General features: G+C 36.8%; 1 protein-coding gene across 2 annotated transcripts in view; it reads right to left on the bottom strand.

Moving 5' to 3' along the window:
* LOC136028874 (E3 ubiquitin-protein ligase TRIM9-like) overlaps window positions 1-14,312 on the bottom strand; it is a 162,156-nt gene that overhangs the window by 129,903 nt on the left and 17,941 nt on the right. The window lies entirely within an intron of this gene.

Below are 14,312 nucleotides of genomic sequence, written 5' to 3' on the forward strand. Positions count from 1 at the left end.
GCGGCACGCAATTCTAGATTTTTCTAATTTAGCCTCAGTTTTCCTTAAAATTTTGAATTGTTGAGCATAAACATATATTTCCAATGTTTTGTTCTCGTAATTTGATATTTTTCAAACTTTTGTTCAAGTGACTACAGCTTTTTTTATTTTGTCGAGTTTTTTCAACAGTTTTAGTTTTGTACTAGAGTTGACAAACTTCTTCAATTTTTTGCTGTAAAGATTTGGCCTTATTTTAAATTTTGTTGAAAGAAAACTCAACTTTTTTATTTTTCAACGAAGATTTGCTTTTCAATTTATTTTCGTTAAGTTCTAAAATGCATAGCCTGAAGATGGGAAATTTTTCATCGAGCAGAAACACAGAATTCAATTTTTGACGAAGTTTTTTCACCGTTTTTTAAATATTTGTTCGTTCCATTTAGTGGTTCCCAGTATTTCGTTCTTTCGGGGCTTTTCAATTTTTGTTCGAACAATTTAGCTTTTTTCAATTTTGTTCAAGAAATTTCGAGTATTTCAAATATTTTTAAGTAAATAGGAGTTTTTCAGGCTTTTGGGCTAAAGTTCTCAAGGATTTTTAATTTTGAAACTTAGTTTAGTGGGTTCTGACTCCCATTACAGACTTTCTAGCTGATCTGTTCTTTTCCCAAATTTCCGATTTTGCAACTTCGATTAGATTATTCCGACTTTCATAGTCCTTTTTCAACGTTCCTGGTCTCCTCCAGTCTCCTTTAGTGGGTTCTAAAAATGTCTTTTAATGGGCTCTGACTCCCAGTACAGGCTTTTTAGCTGGTCTATTTAATTCAAAGAGTTTCAGTTTCGCAATTTCGAATATACTATTACGGCTTTCGTGGCCCCTTTCCGACGCTCCTGGTCTTTTCAAGCCTTTTAGTGTCACTTCACTTCCTTTGCTAGCTTCTGACGTCTCTTAGGCCGTTAAAAATGGCATAGTCCTTTTACAAAAGTTTTTGGTATCTTCCAGGCTCCTTTAGTCTCATCCAAAGTTCCTTCTCGCCTCCAACTTCTCTATTCCATCTTTCAAAGTCCCTTTCCCATGTCCAGTAGACTCATTTGTATAACAATCCTCCTCCCCATCCAATCAAAATCATATGGCTACACTATTGTTAACAAATTATTGCACAAAAATAATGTTTACTGAGAATTTCTGATAGAATATTCAAATTCTATCAGAAATTAAAATTACAATCCCACACTTTAATTTTTAAGCACAAAAACAGGAAAAAACTTTATAAATATTCATAAATATTCCTTATGTTAACCAATAATAAAACCACGTCAATTAAAAACGCAGAGAAATTAATACGGAAAAAGTTTTTCAAAGAATTTTTTTTAATTAAGTAAGGCCTAAATAAAGATATAAGAATATTCAAAATTGAAGCGAAACAAAATTACAATTTACAATCAATGAAAACATGAAAGCCGAAACGAACAGATATTAAAAATGAATAATCACATCCAAATTGAAGATAGCACATACCAGGTGAATAAATTAATCTTAAAACAAAGAGAAACGTAATTGAATAATGAAGCCAAAGTTAAAACAAAAAGGAATTACCACAAACAGGAGTAGGCCAACTACTCCCTAAATGTTTTAAAGGCCAGAGGGTCACTTGCGCTTTACAAGAACATAGCATATTTTAAACAGTTTCTTCTTCTAAGTCTAACAATGAAAAATCAAAACTGCTCAGATTTCCAGTAATTAATATCATCATACATTAAGCAATCATAAACTTTCGTTAGTTCTTTCCCATAATTTTGATTATAACAATGATTCTGTTTTCCTTTCTTGTTGTTGATGTGTTAGCAAATGATAATTAAACTGTTCAAGGTGTGAATCATCTTAAATATAGCAAAAAGACACTCTACCCGTTTATAGGGCTTGAGAGGGAGAGGTTGAGGGGCTCCATTACTCTTATTTATTAACCTCGATGAGTTTTGTGACATTTCTTGCTATTGCGCTTATGTTCCGTCAAATAAAAAACATACCACTAAAATACAATAAAATACAAATCGGTTTTAGTAAAGCAAAATGACGCTTTAATCTTTAGAAGGTTTAGGGGATGGGGTAGCCCTCTACCTGTTTCTGGTAATCCCTATTCAATATAAGTTAGATTTGATGATTTATTTTAGTTTCTGTTCGTTATAGGACTGTTTATTCATATAAGATGCATTATTTTTATGCTGGACGTGACTTTTCATTTTTTTTTCATTTTCATTAATTGCTTGTTATCGGTTTTTTTATTTTGTTCAAAGTAATTTTGGTCATTTATAAGCTTGAATTATTATAAGACTTTATTTCTGCTCGATTTAGGCTTTAACATGGATCTTGGCTTTTCTTCAAAACTTTCGTTTTTTGAAAAGTTCTCCGTAATAATTATCAATAAGAGCTAAGAGCTCATATGACACTTGTGACGAGACGAGAAGAGCAAAGAGCCAAGAGATCATATGGTATGAGCTCTAACAAAATTCTATGAATCAATAGATTGATTTAGAAAGGAAAATAAGAGGCTTAATGCCGGTCAGGATTTAAAATAAGAGCTCTGAGTCACGATGTCCTTCTAAATATCAAAATTCATTAAGATCCGATCACCCACTCGTAAGTTATAAATACCTAATTTTTTATAATTTTCCCTCTCCCTTTATCCCCCCTGATAATCGAATCTAGGAAAACGACTTTATCAAGTCAAATTGTGCAGCTCCCTGACACGCCTACCAATTTTCATCGTCCTAGCACGTCCAGAAGCCCAAACTCGCCAAATCACTGAGCCTCTCCTCCAAACTCCCCCAAAGAGAGCGAATCCAGTACGATTCTGTCAATCACGTATCAAGGACATTTGTTTATTCTATCCACCAAGCTTCATCCCGATTCCTCCACTCCAAGTGTTTTTCCAAGATTTCCCCCTCCAACTCCCCCCAACGTCAAAAGATCTGGTCAGAATTTGAAATAAGAGCTCTGAGACATGAATTCCTTCTAAAAATCGAATTTCATTAAGATCCGATCATCTATTCGTAAGATAAAAATACTCCAATTTTCACGTTTTCCAAGAATTCCAGTTTCCCCCTCCAACTCCCCCCAATGTCGCAGGATCTGGTCGAAATTTAAAATTAGAACTTTAAAGCACAAGATCCTTCTAAATATCAAATTTCATTAAGATCTGGTCACCCTTTCATAAGTTACAAATACCTCAATTTTCAAAATTACCCCCCCCCCCAATTTCACCAAAGAGAGCAGATCCGGTCCGGTTATGTCAGTCACGTATCTTAGACAGGTTTCTATTCTTTCCATCCAGTTTCATCCTGATCTCACCGCTTTAAGTATTTTCTAAGATTTCCAGTCCCCCCAACCCCCCCCCCCAATTACGCTTGATCCGGTTGAGATTTAAAATGAGAGATCTGAGTTACGAGGTCCTTCTAAATATGAAGTTTCATGAAGATCTGATCACTCCTTCGTAATTTAAAAATACGTCATTTTTTCTTATTTTTCATAATTAACCCCCCCCCCCCAATAGAGCGGATCCGTTCCAATTATGTAAATCACGTATGTAAGACTTTTGCTTATTTTTCCCACCAAGTTTCATCCCAATCCCTCTAATCTAAGCGTTTTCCATGATTTTAGGTTCCCCCACCCCAAACTTCCCCCAATGTCACCAGATCCGGTCGGGATTTAAAATAAGAGCTCTGAGACACGATATCCTTCTTAATATCAAATTTCATCGAGATCTGATCACCCGTTCGTAAGTTAAAAATACCTCTCACCCCCAATGTCACCAGATCCGGTCGGAATTTACAATAAGAACTCTAAGACACTATATCCTTCTAAACATCAAATTTTATTGAGATCCGACCACCCGTTCGTAAATTAAAAATACCTCATTTTTTCTAATTTTTCAGAATTACCCCCCCCCCCCCCCAACTACCCCAAAGAGAGCGGATACGTTCCGATTATGACAATCATGTATCTGGGACTTGTGCTTATTTTTCCCATCAAGTTTCATGCCGATCACTCCACTCTAAGTGTTTTCCAAGATTTTAGGTTTCCCCCTCCAACTCCCCCCCCCATGTCATCAGATCCGGTCGGGATTTAAAATAAGAGCTCTGAGACACAATATCATTCCAAACATCAAATTTCATTAAGATCCTATCACCCTCTCATAAGTTAAAAATACTTCATTTTTTCTACTTTTTCCGAATTAACCGGCCCCCCACTCCCCCCCCCCCCCCAGATGGTCAAATCGCGAAAACAACTATTTCTAATTTAATCTGGTCCGGTCCCTGATACGCTTGCCAAATTTCATCGTCCTAGCTTACCTGGAAGTGCCTAAAGTAGCAAAACCGGGACCGACAGAATTTGCGATTGCTATATGTCACTTGGTTAATACCAAGTGCCATAAAAATCAGAATAATGCGAACGGTCCTAGTCATGGATGCAGCAGCATGGGGGACATGGGAAATGGATATACAACATGTATTAATAATGAGAGGAATTATCTGAAAAAGGGATTTTCATAAAAAATTTGTTCTCAGATAAATTTATGCATTTTTCTCCCTAGATAAAATATAAACGCGCCAATGGTGGCAACATAGACCATAATAAAATCTTGTGTCGGTGAAATGTAAATCAGTCTATAAAACCTGCTGGTACTATACCACATGACTTCTCACTCAATAATCTATCATTTTATGTTGAAAAGTCAGCTTATGAAAACAGATCACTAAAAAACACAGACACAGGACCTAAATGGTATTAATCAAACAATCAACGCTTGTCTCTAGTCGGTGTGAGTAACGCCGCAAACCGAGACAGATTTGATTGACATCAAGGTAATATGACTCTGGAACAAGAGGCACTGGAAATGACCTCCGTTCCGACAACGCGGAGCCACGTCATTCATTGATGCAGCAATTCAATTTCTAGTGTTTGTTTTAGCTGGCAATATTAGACAAGAAATTTGTCAAGAAAACATCACTGGCCAATAGCGCTTCGGAATTGGAGCTCGAGCTAGACGAGATTGCTTGTAAAACTATACAATGTTGCATAGATTTTTCTTGGGTTTGGTTTTTCGAGTGGAAAAAAACACGTTTGTTATTCGACATTTCGATTTTTTACTTCTAGTTCAAGGAGTTGTAAAGTCCAACAGCAATTGCCTTGACAGATTCATGACATTTGATCTCTATTGCAGGTCATAAGAAGGGACTTGGTCCTTTTTTACAACCATTTGAGGATTAAAAACGTAAACTTAAAAAAAATACAGACAAATCAAAGCCCGTGGATTCCAGTATTTTAAAACACCCAAAAAATGCATGAGCTAAACTAATCAAGCTAGAAACGTGAGTGCAGAACAATTTTGTAACCAATTTTCGGAACACAGACTCGAAAGTCCCGAAAAAAACCCATCAGTTTTTATCTCTGGTTGCTATACTATAAACCACCTATGTCCCGTTACAGAATATTAAATTCGATTGTTTTCTCAAAGTTTTTCTAAGCATTACAGATCTAGTTCCTTGGCTGTAAATTTGCCCAAATCCTTTCTAGTCTGGTAAAATGCAACTGATGGTATTTTACAATTGCCCTAAGAAATTGGCAGGATATTGAAACAATTCCTAGAATTTTTTAGAAACGAAAGATTCCAAATGAAACCAGAGCTTTAGATGAGACTTCATCACACCTCCACATAGAACTGGGAACTGAAGTTTGTTTTGTACCAGTCGGTGCCAGCCCCAGGAAAGGCCCTGTAAAGTCATAGCAAAATGTGGTTCTCCTCAATAGTGACCCCAGGATCCCAGCTGCCTCTGCACTTTACTGGGCATCGTCACCGGAGGTCTTGTCGAATTTTCTCTTGAATATTGGCTCCGAGGTGCAATCTAGGGTTAGCAACAAGTTTAATAAAATGGACTGCAATACTATTAATGACGACCGTGGTGAAACATTAAATACGGAATTTCAGCCGTCCACGAGTGAAGAAATGCGTAAAGTTGTGCAGTCACTTAAGTCTATTTCTGCCGGTGATGACAGTTTGTCCTTTCGAGCTCTTACAGTGATTTTAGGATATATTCTTCCCTGTCTAGTTTCCTAGAAAAGAGAAGTTTCCCGGTGCAGTTAAGGTGGCGAAGGTCAGATATATAAAACTGAAGACCCATATCAATTCTACCTATCTTTTGGAAGATACTGGAGAATGTTGTACATAAACGGCTCTATAATTTCCTTCAGGTGAATAGGCTTTTAAGTCAGAAACATTTTGGGTTTTGTAAGGGTCATTCCACGACGGACACCTTACAACACCTGGTTCAAAGCGTTAACTGTGCATTAAACTCTGGTAACGTACCTATGTCTATTTTCAGTGATATTGAAAAAGCGTTTGACACGGTTTATTACATTAGAAAAGTCTTGGAATAAATAGAGTTTGTCTAAGATGGTTATAGAGATATCTTTACGGTTGATCCCTTAAAGTCGTTTTAAATTATGTAGTATCATCGTCTTTTCCTGTGAAGTGTGGTATACCTCAGGGCTCTGTGCTGGGCCCTTTACTTTATCTAGTTTACGTGGATATGAGGTGCTTTATCTACAGTATGTATATACTACTTCTTTTGCGGATGACACAGGACTAACAGTATTGGCAAAATCAGTCGACGATTTAATAGTAAAAACTAAGAGTGCTCTCAAAAGACTGGAGGTGTTTACGAGTTTAAGTTTGCTGTGCGTTAATGTGAAAAAAAAAAAACGTTTTTACTGAGATTCTGTAGAGTGGATGATACTGTTGATGTAAGTGGTGAAGGCTTATTGTGCGAAAAGCCTGTTTTACAAGTTAAATCACAACGATACCTTGGCTTCCATATTGATTATATTCAATATTTTTCGTGGAAGCATCATAGTGACATTATTTCTTCCAAAATTACACGTGGAGTTGGCATTCGCAGAAGACTGAAGCATATTCTACCGGAACATACTCTTCGCGCAATGTATTTTGCAATAATCTATCCGTATACATCATACGGATGTTTAGTTTGATACAGCTATTCTTATGTTAATTACAAGCGTGCGCAAATTCTACAAAATAAAGCAGCAAGGATAATTGGGAAGTACGTAAAAAATGTCAAAGACACCAGTGCATGTCGAACTCAATGTTCGACATATAAGGGACTATCAAACGGCAATGTCTGTGTTACATTATTTGCATAATCTAGTCCCGGAAAGTTTTAATGAGTATTACCGTTTCAGAAGTTCTGTTCCTGAGCATGATACAAGAAGATGTGGTAATTTGGATGTGGATATTGAAAATAGTGTAAGATTTCGTTTTACTTTGAAGTATATTGAACCTTCTGTATGGAATTCGCTTCAAATGAGTGTTAGGGTGGTTGAACGCTTCCCGCAGTTTAAAGAAAAGATTAAAAGAGTATTTATTGGGGAATTAGTTTTATTTATTTTTTGGGGAGGATTGGAGTGGGTTATAGAACTGGAGGGAGGAGCGTGTTGAATGGGTTAGGTGGATAGAGTTGTATTTGGATGGTGGATGTTACCCTGGGGGTGTTTGAGAGAAGGTGATTGTCTTTTTTCATTATTATTTTAATTAGTCTAGGATGCTTCTAGAAATATTTATGTAGGTCTTTATTATTATTAATTAAAAAAAAACTAGTTTTTTTTAACTGAAAGTAAGGAGCGACATTAAAACTTAAAACGAACAGAAATTACTCCGTATATGAAACGGGTTGTCCCCTCCTCAGCGCCCCGCTCTTTACACTGAAGTTTTTAATTGTTTTAAAAAGTAGAATTGTGGTAAAGAGTCAAACTATTCCTCCAAGGAAAGATCCTCCCATATAGCCCCCTCCCCCAACCCCACCCCCCAAACCAAAAAAAAAATCCCCCTGAAAACGTCTGTACACTTCCCAGTAACCATTACTGTATGTAAACACTGGCCAAGTTTATAACTTGCAGCCCCTCCCCCAGGGACTGTGGCGGAGTAAGTCATCCCCAAAGACATAGTTCTTATGGTTTTCGACTATGCGGAACAAAATGGCTATCTTAAAATTTTGATCCGTCGACTTTAGGAAAAAATTAGCATGGGAGGGGGCCTAGGTGCCCTCCAATTTTTTTGGTCACTTAAAAAGAGCACTAGAAGTTTTCATTTCCGTTAGAATGAGCCCTCTGGAGACATTCTAGGATCACTTGGTCGATACGATGACCCCTGGGGAAAAAAATAAATAAATAAATAAACACGCACCCGTGATTTGTCTTCTGGCAAAAAATACGAAATTCCACATTTTTGCAGATAGGAGATTGAAATTTTTGCTATAGGGTTCTCTGATACGCTGAATGCGATGGTGTTTTTACACGACTTTTGGGGGGGTGTTTTCCCCTATTTTCAAAAATAAGGTAATTTCCGATTTTTAGAGTTTTGTTTACTATTGACCCCGGTCGCTCCTTACTACAGTTCGTTACCACGAACTGTTTGATTAAATAAAAAAACAAGTTTTTTTTAACTGAAAGTAAGGAGCAACATTTAAACTTCCAACGAACAGAAATTGCTCCGTATATGAAAGGGGTTGTTCCCTCCTCAGAATCCCACTCTTTACACTAAAGTTTGACTCTTTCTCTCAACTTTACTTTTTAAAACAGTAAAAACTGTTTAGTTTTTTTTATTTAATTTCTGAATGCATGTTTTCGAAACTAATGCATGTTTTGATTTTGGCTCTCCACATATGGATAATTAAAACGAAATTTGTATATTATTTTTTTTTTTGAGCAGAGGAGGAGGTCTAGCCGCCCTCCAATTTTACGTAACTTACGAATTAACTAACGTAACGAAATTCTATTTTCGTATGTTTTTATTACGTTTTTATTTACGTATTTTTATTACCTATAAATACTTTAGCATAAAGAGCGAGGTATTAAGAGGAGGTAAACACCTCATATGCGCAATGATTTCTGCTCGTTTTAAGTTTTAATGCTGCTTCTTACTTTCAGTTGATTTTCATATTTATTTTTGCATTGTTTTTTTTTTAATAATGCTAGAAAATCATGCACCCCCTTCATGAAAATTCTCTTCCCCCATGAAAAACTTCATCCATGGAAAGATCCTCCCATATAGCCCCCTCACCTCAACCCTTCCGCCCAAACCAAAAAATCCCCCTGAAAACGTCTGTACACTTTCCAATAACCATTACTATAAGTAAGCACTGGTCAGAGTTTGTAACTTGCAGCCCCTCCCACGGGGACTGTGGGGGGAGTAAGTCGTCCCCAAAGACATACTTATTAGGTTTTTGGACTATGCTGAATAAAATGGCTATCTCAGAATTTTGGTCCAGTGACTTTGGGAAAAAATGAGCGTGGGAGGCAGGCACGTAAGCAGGAATTTTTTTCGGGGGGGGACCCAAAGCCTTCGAAACAGTAGATATAAAGTAGCACTGAAGAAATCCCAAGAAACCATGGGGAAATTAAACATTTCGCAAATTTCGGGGGGGGGGGGGGTAGGCCCGAACCTCCCCCCCTCCCTGCGTACGTGCCTGGTGTGAGAGGGCCTATGTGCCCTCCTATTTTTGGTCACTTAGAAAGGGCACTAGAATTTTTAATTTCCTTTAGAATGAGCCCTCTTGCGACACTTTAGGACCAGTGGGTCAATATCGCATTTTTGTAGATAGGAGCTTGAAACTTCTACAGTGGAGTTCTCTGATACACTGAATCTGATGATGTGATTTTCGTTAAGATTCTATGACTTTTAGGGGTTGTCCATATTTTCTAAAATAAGGAAAATTTTCGTAACTTTTGATGAGTAAGACTAAACTTGATGAAACTTTTATATTTAAAATCAGCATTAAAATGCCATTCTTTTGATGTAGCTATTGCTATAAAAATTTAGTTTTTGAGAGTTTTGATTACTATTGAGCCGGATCGCTCCTTACTAAAGTTCGTTACCACGAACTGTTTGATTATTAATTTAGAATGCCTTTAGGAATGTTTATGTCGTTAATCGCTACGCGTTAGCAAAATTTAAATTTTTCCCTAGCATGGTGATTTATATCGGTAATAGTTTGTATTTTTGTTTATAATAAAAAATAAAAGCGAAAAAAAAAGTCAAATCCGATTGCCATAAAACCAATCCACAGACTATATGTAAGCGTGTTTCATCGTCAGTCAAGCATAACCCCATCTCGTCTATTAACAAAAAACCTCCAGAGACCTCACTCATAAACTGCGGTCTCAAATATACCCGCTATCCTGCCCTTGGGGGTTAGTTAGGTAGTCGTCAGATTACTTAGGTATTTTAAGCACAGGAAACAAATATCCTCACGCAAAGGTAAATTGTTATGGTCTTTCAAGGAGATACTACAAAAGTCACTACTAGGTCCCTGACACAATCAAATACCAACCCCATTTATCAAATGTTGCTGTAAGTCGTATACTTAAATGTCACAGAAAGAAAACTTAGGTAATAGTTGGGAGGTGAAAAGAAAACTGCCAAGAGTGGGCTAGACGAGAATACGACTTGCCATTGAATTTATCAGATTAAAAAATCCGAGGGGGTGCAGGTTTTCATACTGCTGAATGAAAAACTGTAGCACATTTACATATAATTTACTTTTATAAAATCGATCAAATAAATAAAATAAAAAAATTGACAGATTTAAAGAATCGTACGTTAGATCATCAGATTTTGTAAGCTATGTATATATATATATATATATATATATATATATATATATATATATATATATATATATATATATATATATATATATATATATATATATATAAATAAGTTGTCTGTGTGTCGAGTGACGTCATGTTTGTGTGTCGACTGACGTCTTGTTTATCGACTGACAAAATTACAGACCGGGACATCGGGACACAAATGACGATAGTGACACTGGGACATAGGGAATATAAATGACGACCGGGACACTCAAAGAGAAAGCGACCGGGACAGAAGGAATGTTCGATTAGCAAGTTCCATTACCCCGGTGTCCGGACGGGACACAGGGAAACAACAACAACGGGGACGCCGGGGGGCACAGGGGGGGTATATGAATGACTATGGGGACACAGGGAATGTTCGATTAGCAATCACCATCAACAAAGCACCAGGACACAAATGACGACCTGGACACAGGGAATATAAATGACGACCAGGACACTCAAAGAGAAATTACAGACCGAGACACCGGAACACAAATGACGACCGGAACAAAAATGACGACCGGGACACAGGGAATTTAAATGACGACCGCGACACTCAAAGAGAAATTACAGACTGGGACACCGGGACACAAATGACGACCGGGACACAGGGAAACAACAACAACGGGGACGCCGGGGGGCGCAGGAGGATATATAAATTACGACGGGGACACAGGGAATGTTCGATTAGCAATCACCATCAACAAAGCTCAAGGGCAATCATTAGAATAATGAAGCGCCCCTGCTCGGCTTTTACCAAAATTGTCAGCAATCAGTTGCTGCAGACGACAGTAGTGTATTGTAAAAACAAGCTTTCGGATGGGTGATGGTGAATTTCATATAAGCTTGGTTTTTTTGCCAGCTTTATCGCTAGTATTATTGTGCCTATCCCCTTCCCCTTCCCTCAACTCGCGCACACAGCGAAGGAGACTATATCTCGCAGTTTACGCTATAGTATATGCGCAGTATAATACGCAGTAGTATAGTATGTGCAGTATCTCGCAGTATACGCTATTTCAACAGCCCCATCGATTTGAAAATGGAATTGTACCAAAGCATAAACTACACCCTTTGGATCGCCATTGCCAAAACCTAATAAGGAAGCTCTTTACGCTAAAGTTTTTTACTGTTTTAAAAAGAAGAGTGGAGAGAAAGAGTCAAACCTTAGCGTAAAGAGCGGGGCGTTGATGAGGAAGCAGCCCCTTTCATATACGAAGTAATTTCTGTTCGTTTTAAGTTTTAATGTCGCTCCTTACTTTCAGTTGAAAAAACTTGTTTTTTTTATTTAATGCACCAACAGAGAGCAGACCTCGTAAGGCTGGGACAGTACAAAGACATAGGAAAAAAAAAATCAACATCTCATCATAAGGATAATTTCGACAATTTACACGGCAAAAAACAAACAAAATAGAATAAAAACACAAAAGAGAAGTAACAAGGATAAATCAATAACTAAATATCGGGCAGAGGGGCGTGGGAGGCCATGTCAAAGACGGGGACACAAAAAAGCACACAAAGAAGAAGATCAAATAATTTAATATTCCATCATCAATAATGAATAATCAAACATTAGCAAATAACCTTTAATAATTACTTTTTTAAATTTAGCTGAGATTTTTGGGATGGATCAAACAGAATTTTGTCATTCAGTTTACAATTGTTTGCAATGTAAAAACTAGTTCTTATACATTATCGTTTTTTTTCTATAAATTCGACTGGATAAACCATCATAAAGTGTCAAGTGGTGCCCTATAAGGGGACATTTCTGGAATAGAAAGGCTGGGCCGGAAACAGGGACATCATTAAGAGCTAATTATAGGCTCATTTATAAGCCATTTTTATATTTAATCGCTTTTCAAAAGTTCGACTTAATGAGGTAATCAAAAAGTGCCATGTGGCACCCAAAAAGTGCACTTTGGCACCAGTTTTAATACAATTAGTTTGGTATATGGCTAGAAAAGAACCTATAGAGAAAAAAGCTTGTTCTTCCATGTTTTAAATCAAAGTAACAAAAAAGGGTCTTGTCAAGTGAAAAAACTCAGCAGAAACATTTTCCCTGGAAAACTCACCTCACCTCCGCGGATATTCTTCTCGACCGAAAAACTTCCCTGGAAATTTTCCCTACATTTAAAATTACCGGCCGTATTTTTAATTTAAGAGTATTCAAAAAAAGGTAGAATTACTAAATCAGCGGCAGACACCTTGCATTAACTGAAACTTGTCAGGGATACCAATCGGAGGGGATAATTGACACCTAGAGTTTGAAAATTACCTTTTCCCTAGTATCTATATTTGAAAAAAAAACTATATCTAGAAGAATTGCTCAAAAGATTTATCTTGTGTGAACTAGGGTATGGGGGGTATATATTTCCGCAGGGAGGAATAACACTGAATATCGTTCTTATGTTCAAAATTCCCTTCGCCAAGCGAAGCTTGGTCCACTGGTACTGCGTTTCAAAATTCATAACAATAGAAAAAAAGCATAGGTTGACCCACTTATATGTGCATACAAAACTTCCAAAGTTGAGAAAAATATGAACATATTGTCCAAGTTCCCTTTATAATACTTGCAGCAGACATTTCGTGCAGTGTACTGATACAGAGATAAATGTCCCAATAGCAGCACTGGCGTTACATGAAATGCGACATTTATGTCAATTCTTTTTTTCCTGGAATAGATCCCTCCCTCCCACTCCCTACCCACTTCCATGATCAAACTTCAACCAATTTGACCTATCAAACAGTTCGTGATAACGAACTGTAGTAACGAGCGACTCAGCTAAATAGTAACCAAAAGTCTAAAAAATGGATTTCGTTTTAATTATTCCTCTGCGGAGAGCCAAAATCAAAACATGCATTGATTCAAAAACGTTCAGGAATTAAATAAAAAACAAATTTTTAACTGAAAGTAAGGAGCGACATTAAAACTTAAAACGATCAGAAATTACTTCGTATATGAAAGGGGCTGTCCCCTCCTCAACACCCGGCTCTTTACGCTAAAGTATGTTATTGTTTTAAAAAGTAGAGTTGAAAGAAAGAGTCAAACTTTAGCGCAAAGAGCGGGACGCTGATGAGGAAGCAGCCCCTTTCATATACGAAGTAATTTCTGTTCGTTTTAAGTTTTAATGTCGCTCCTTACTTTCATTTAAAAAAATTGTTTTTTTTTATTTTATCTACTTATAGCACGAACATTATTATAAAGCGGTAAGTCTTATTTTCTTCTTTAATGATTTCTTTCCCTTTTATTCAGAGTATCATATTCACTACCTCCTTATTTTTCAATGATTCCATTTTTGTCCTATTTGCTCATGTAGATGATGTATTCACATCCACTTTCAAAAGTTTTAGAACAAGAAAATCGTATCTCGAACTGATAGATTTTAGAAAGTAAAGAGCCTTAAATATCAGGAAAACATTTAACCTGAGCTGGCCTAACGTTATTTAACGGGAAGTATGAATCATTCTTGTAGTTTTGCCATTAACTAGGAGCACCTATTTTCTTGATGATAAGCTTTGGGGTCTATAGGAATTCGAATTTTCAAAGACGGTATATTAGCATAAATATTAAGGAAATGTGGAAATGTAGGAAATGTAAAGGACCCCAGGTTTCTAAGTTTTTAGATGTTAA

The sequence above is a fragment of the Artemia franciscana genome, chromosome 1 (genome assembly GCF_032884065.1).
Source record: "Artemia franciscana chromosome 1, ASM3288406v1, whole genome shotgun sequence".
NCBI classification, from domain to species: Eukaryota; Metazoa; Arthropoda; class Branchiopoda; order Anostraca; family Artemiidae; genus Artemia; species Artemia franciscana.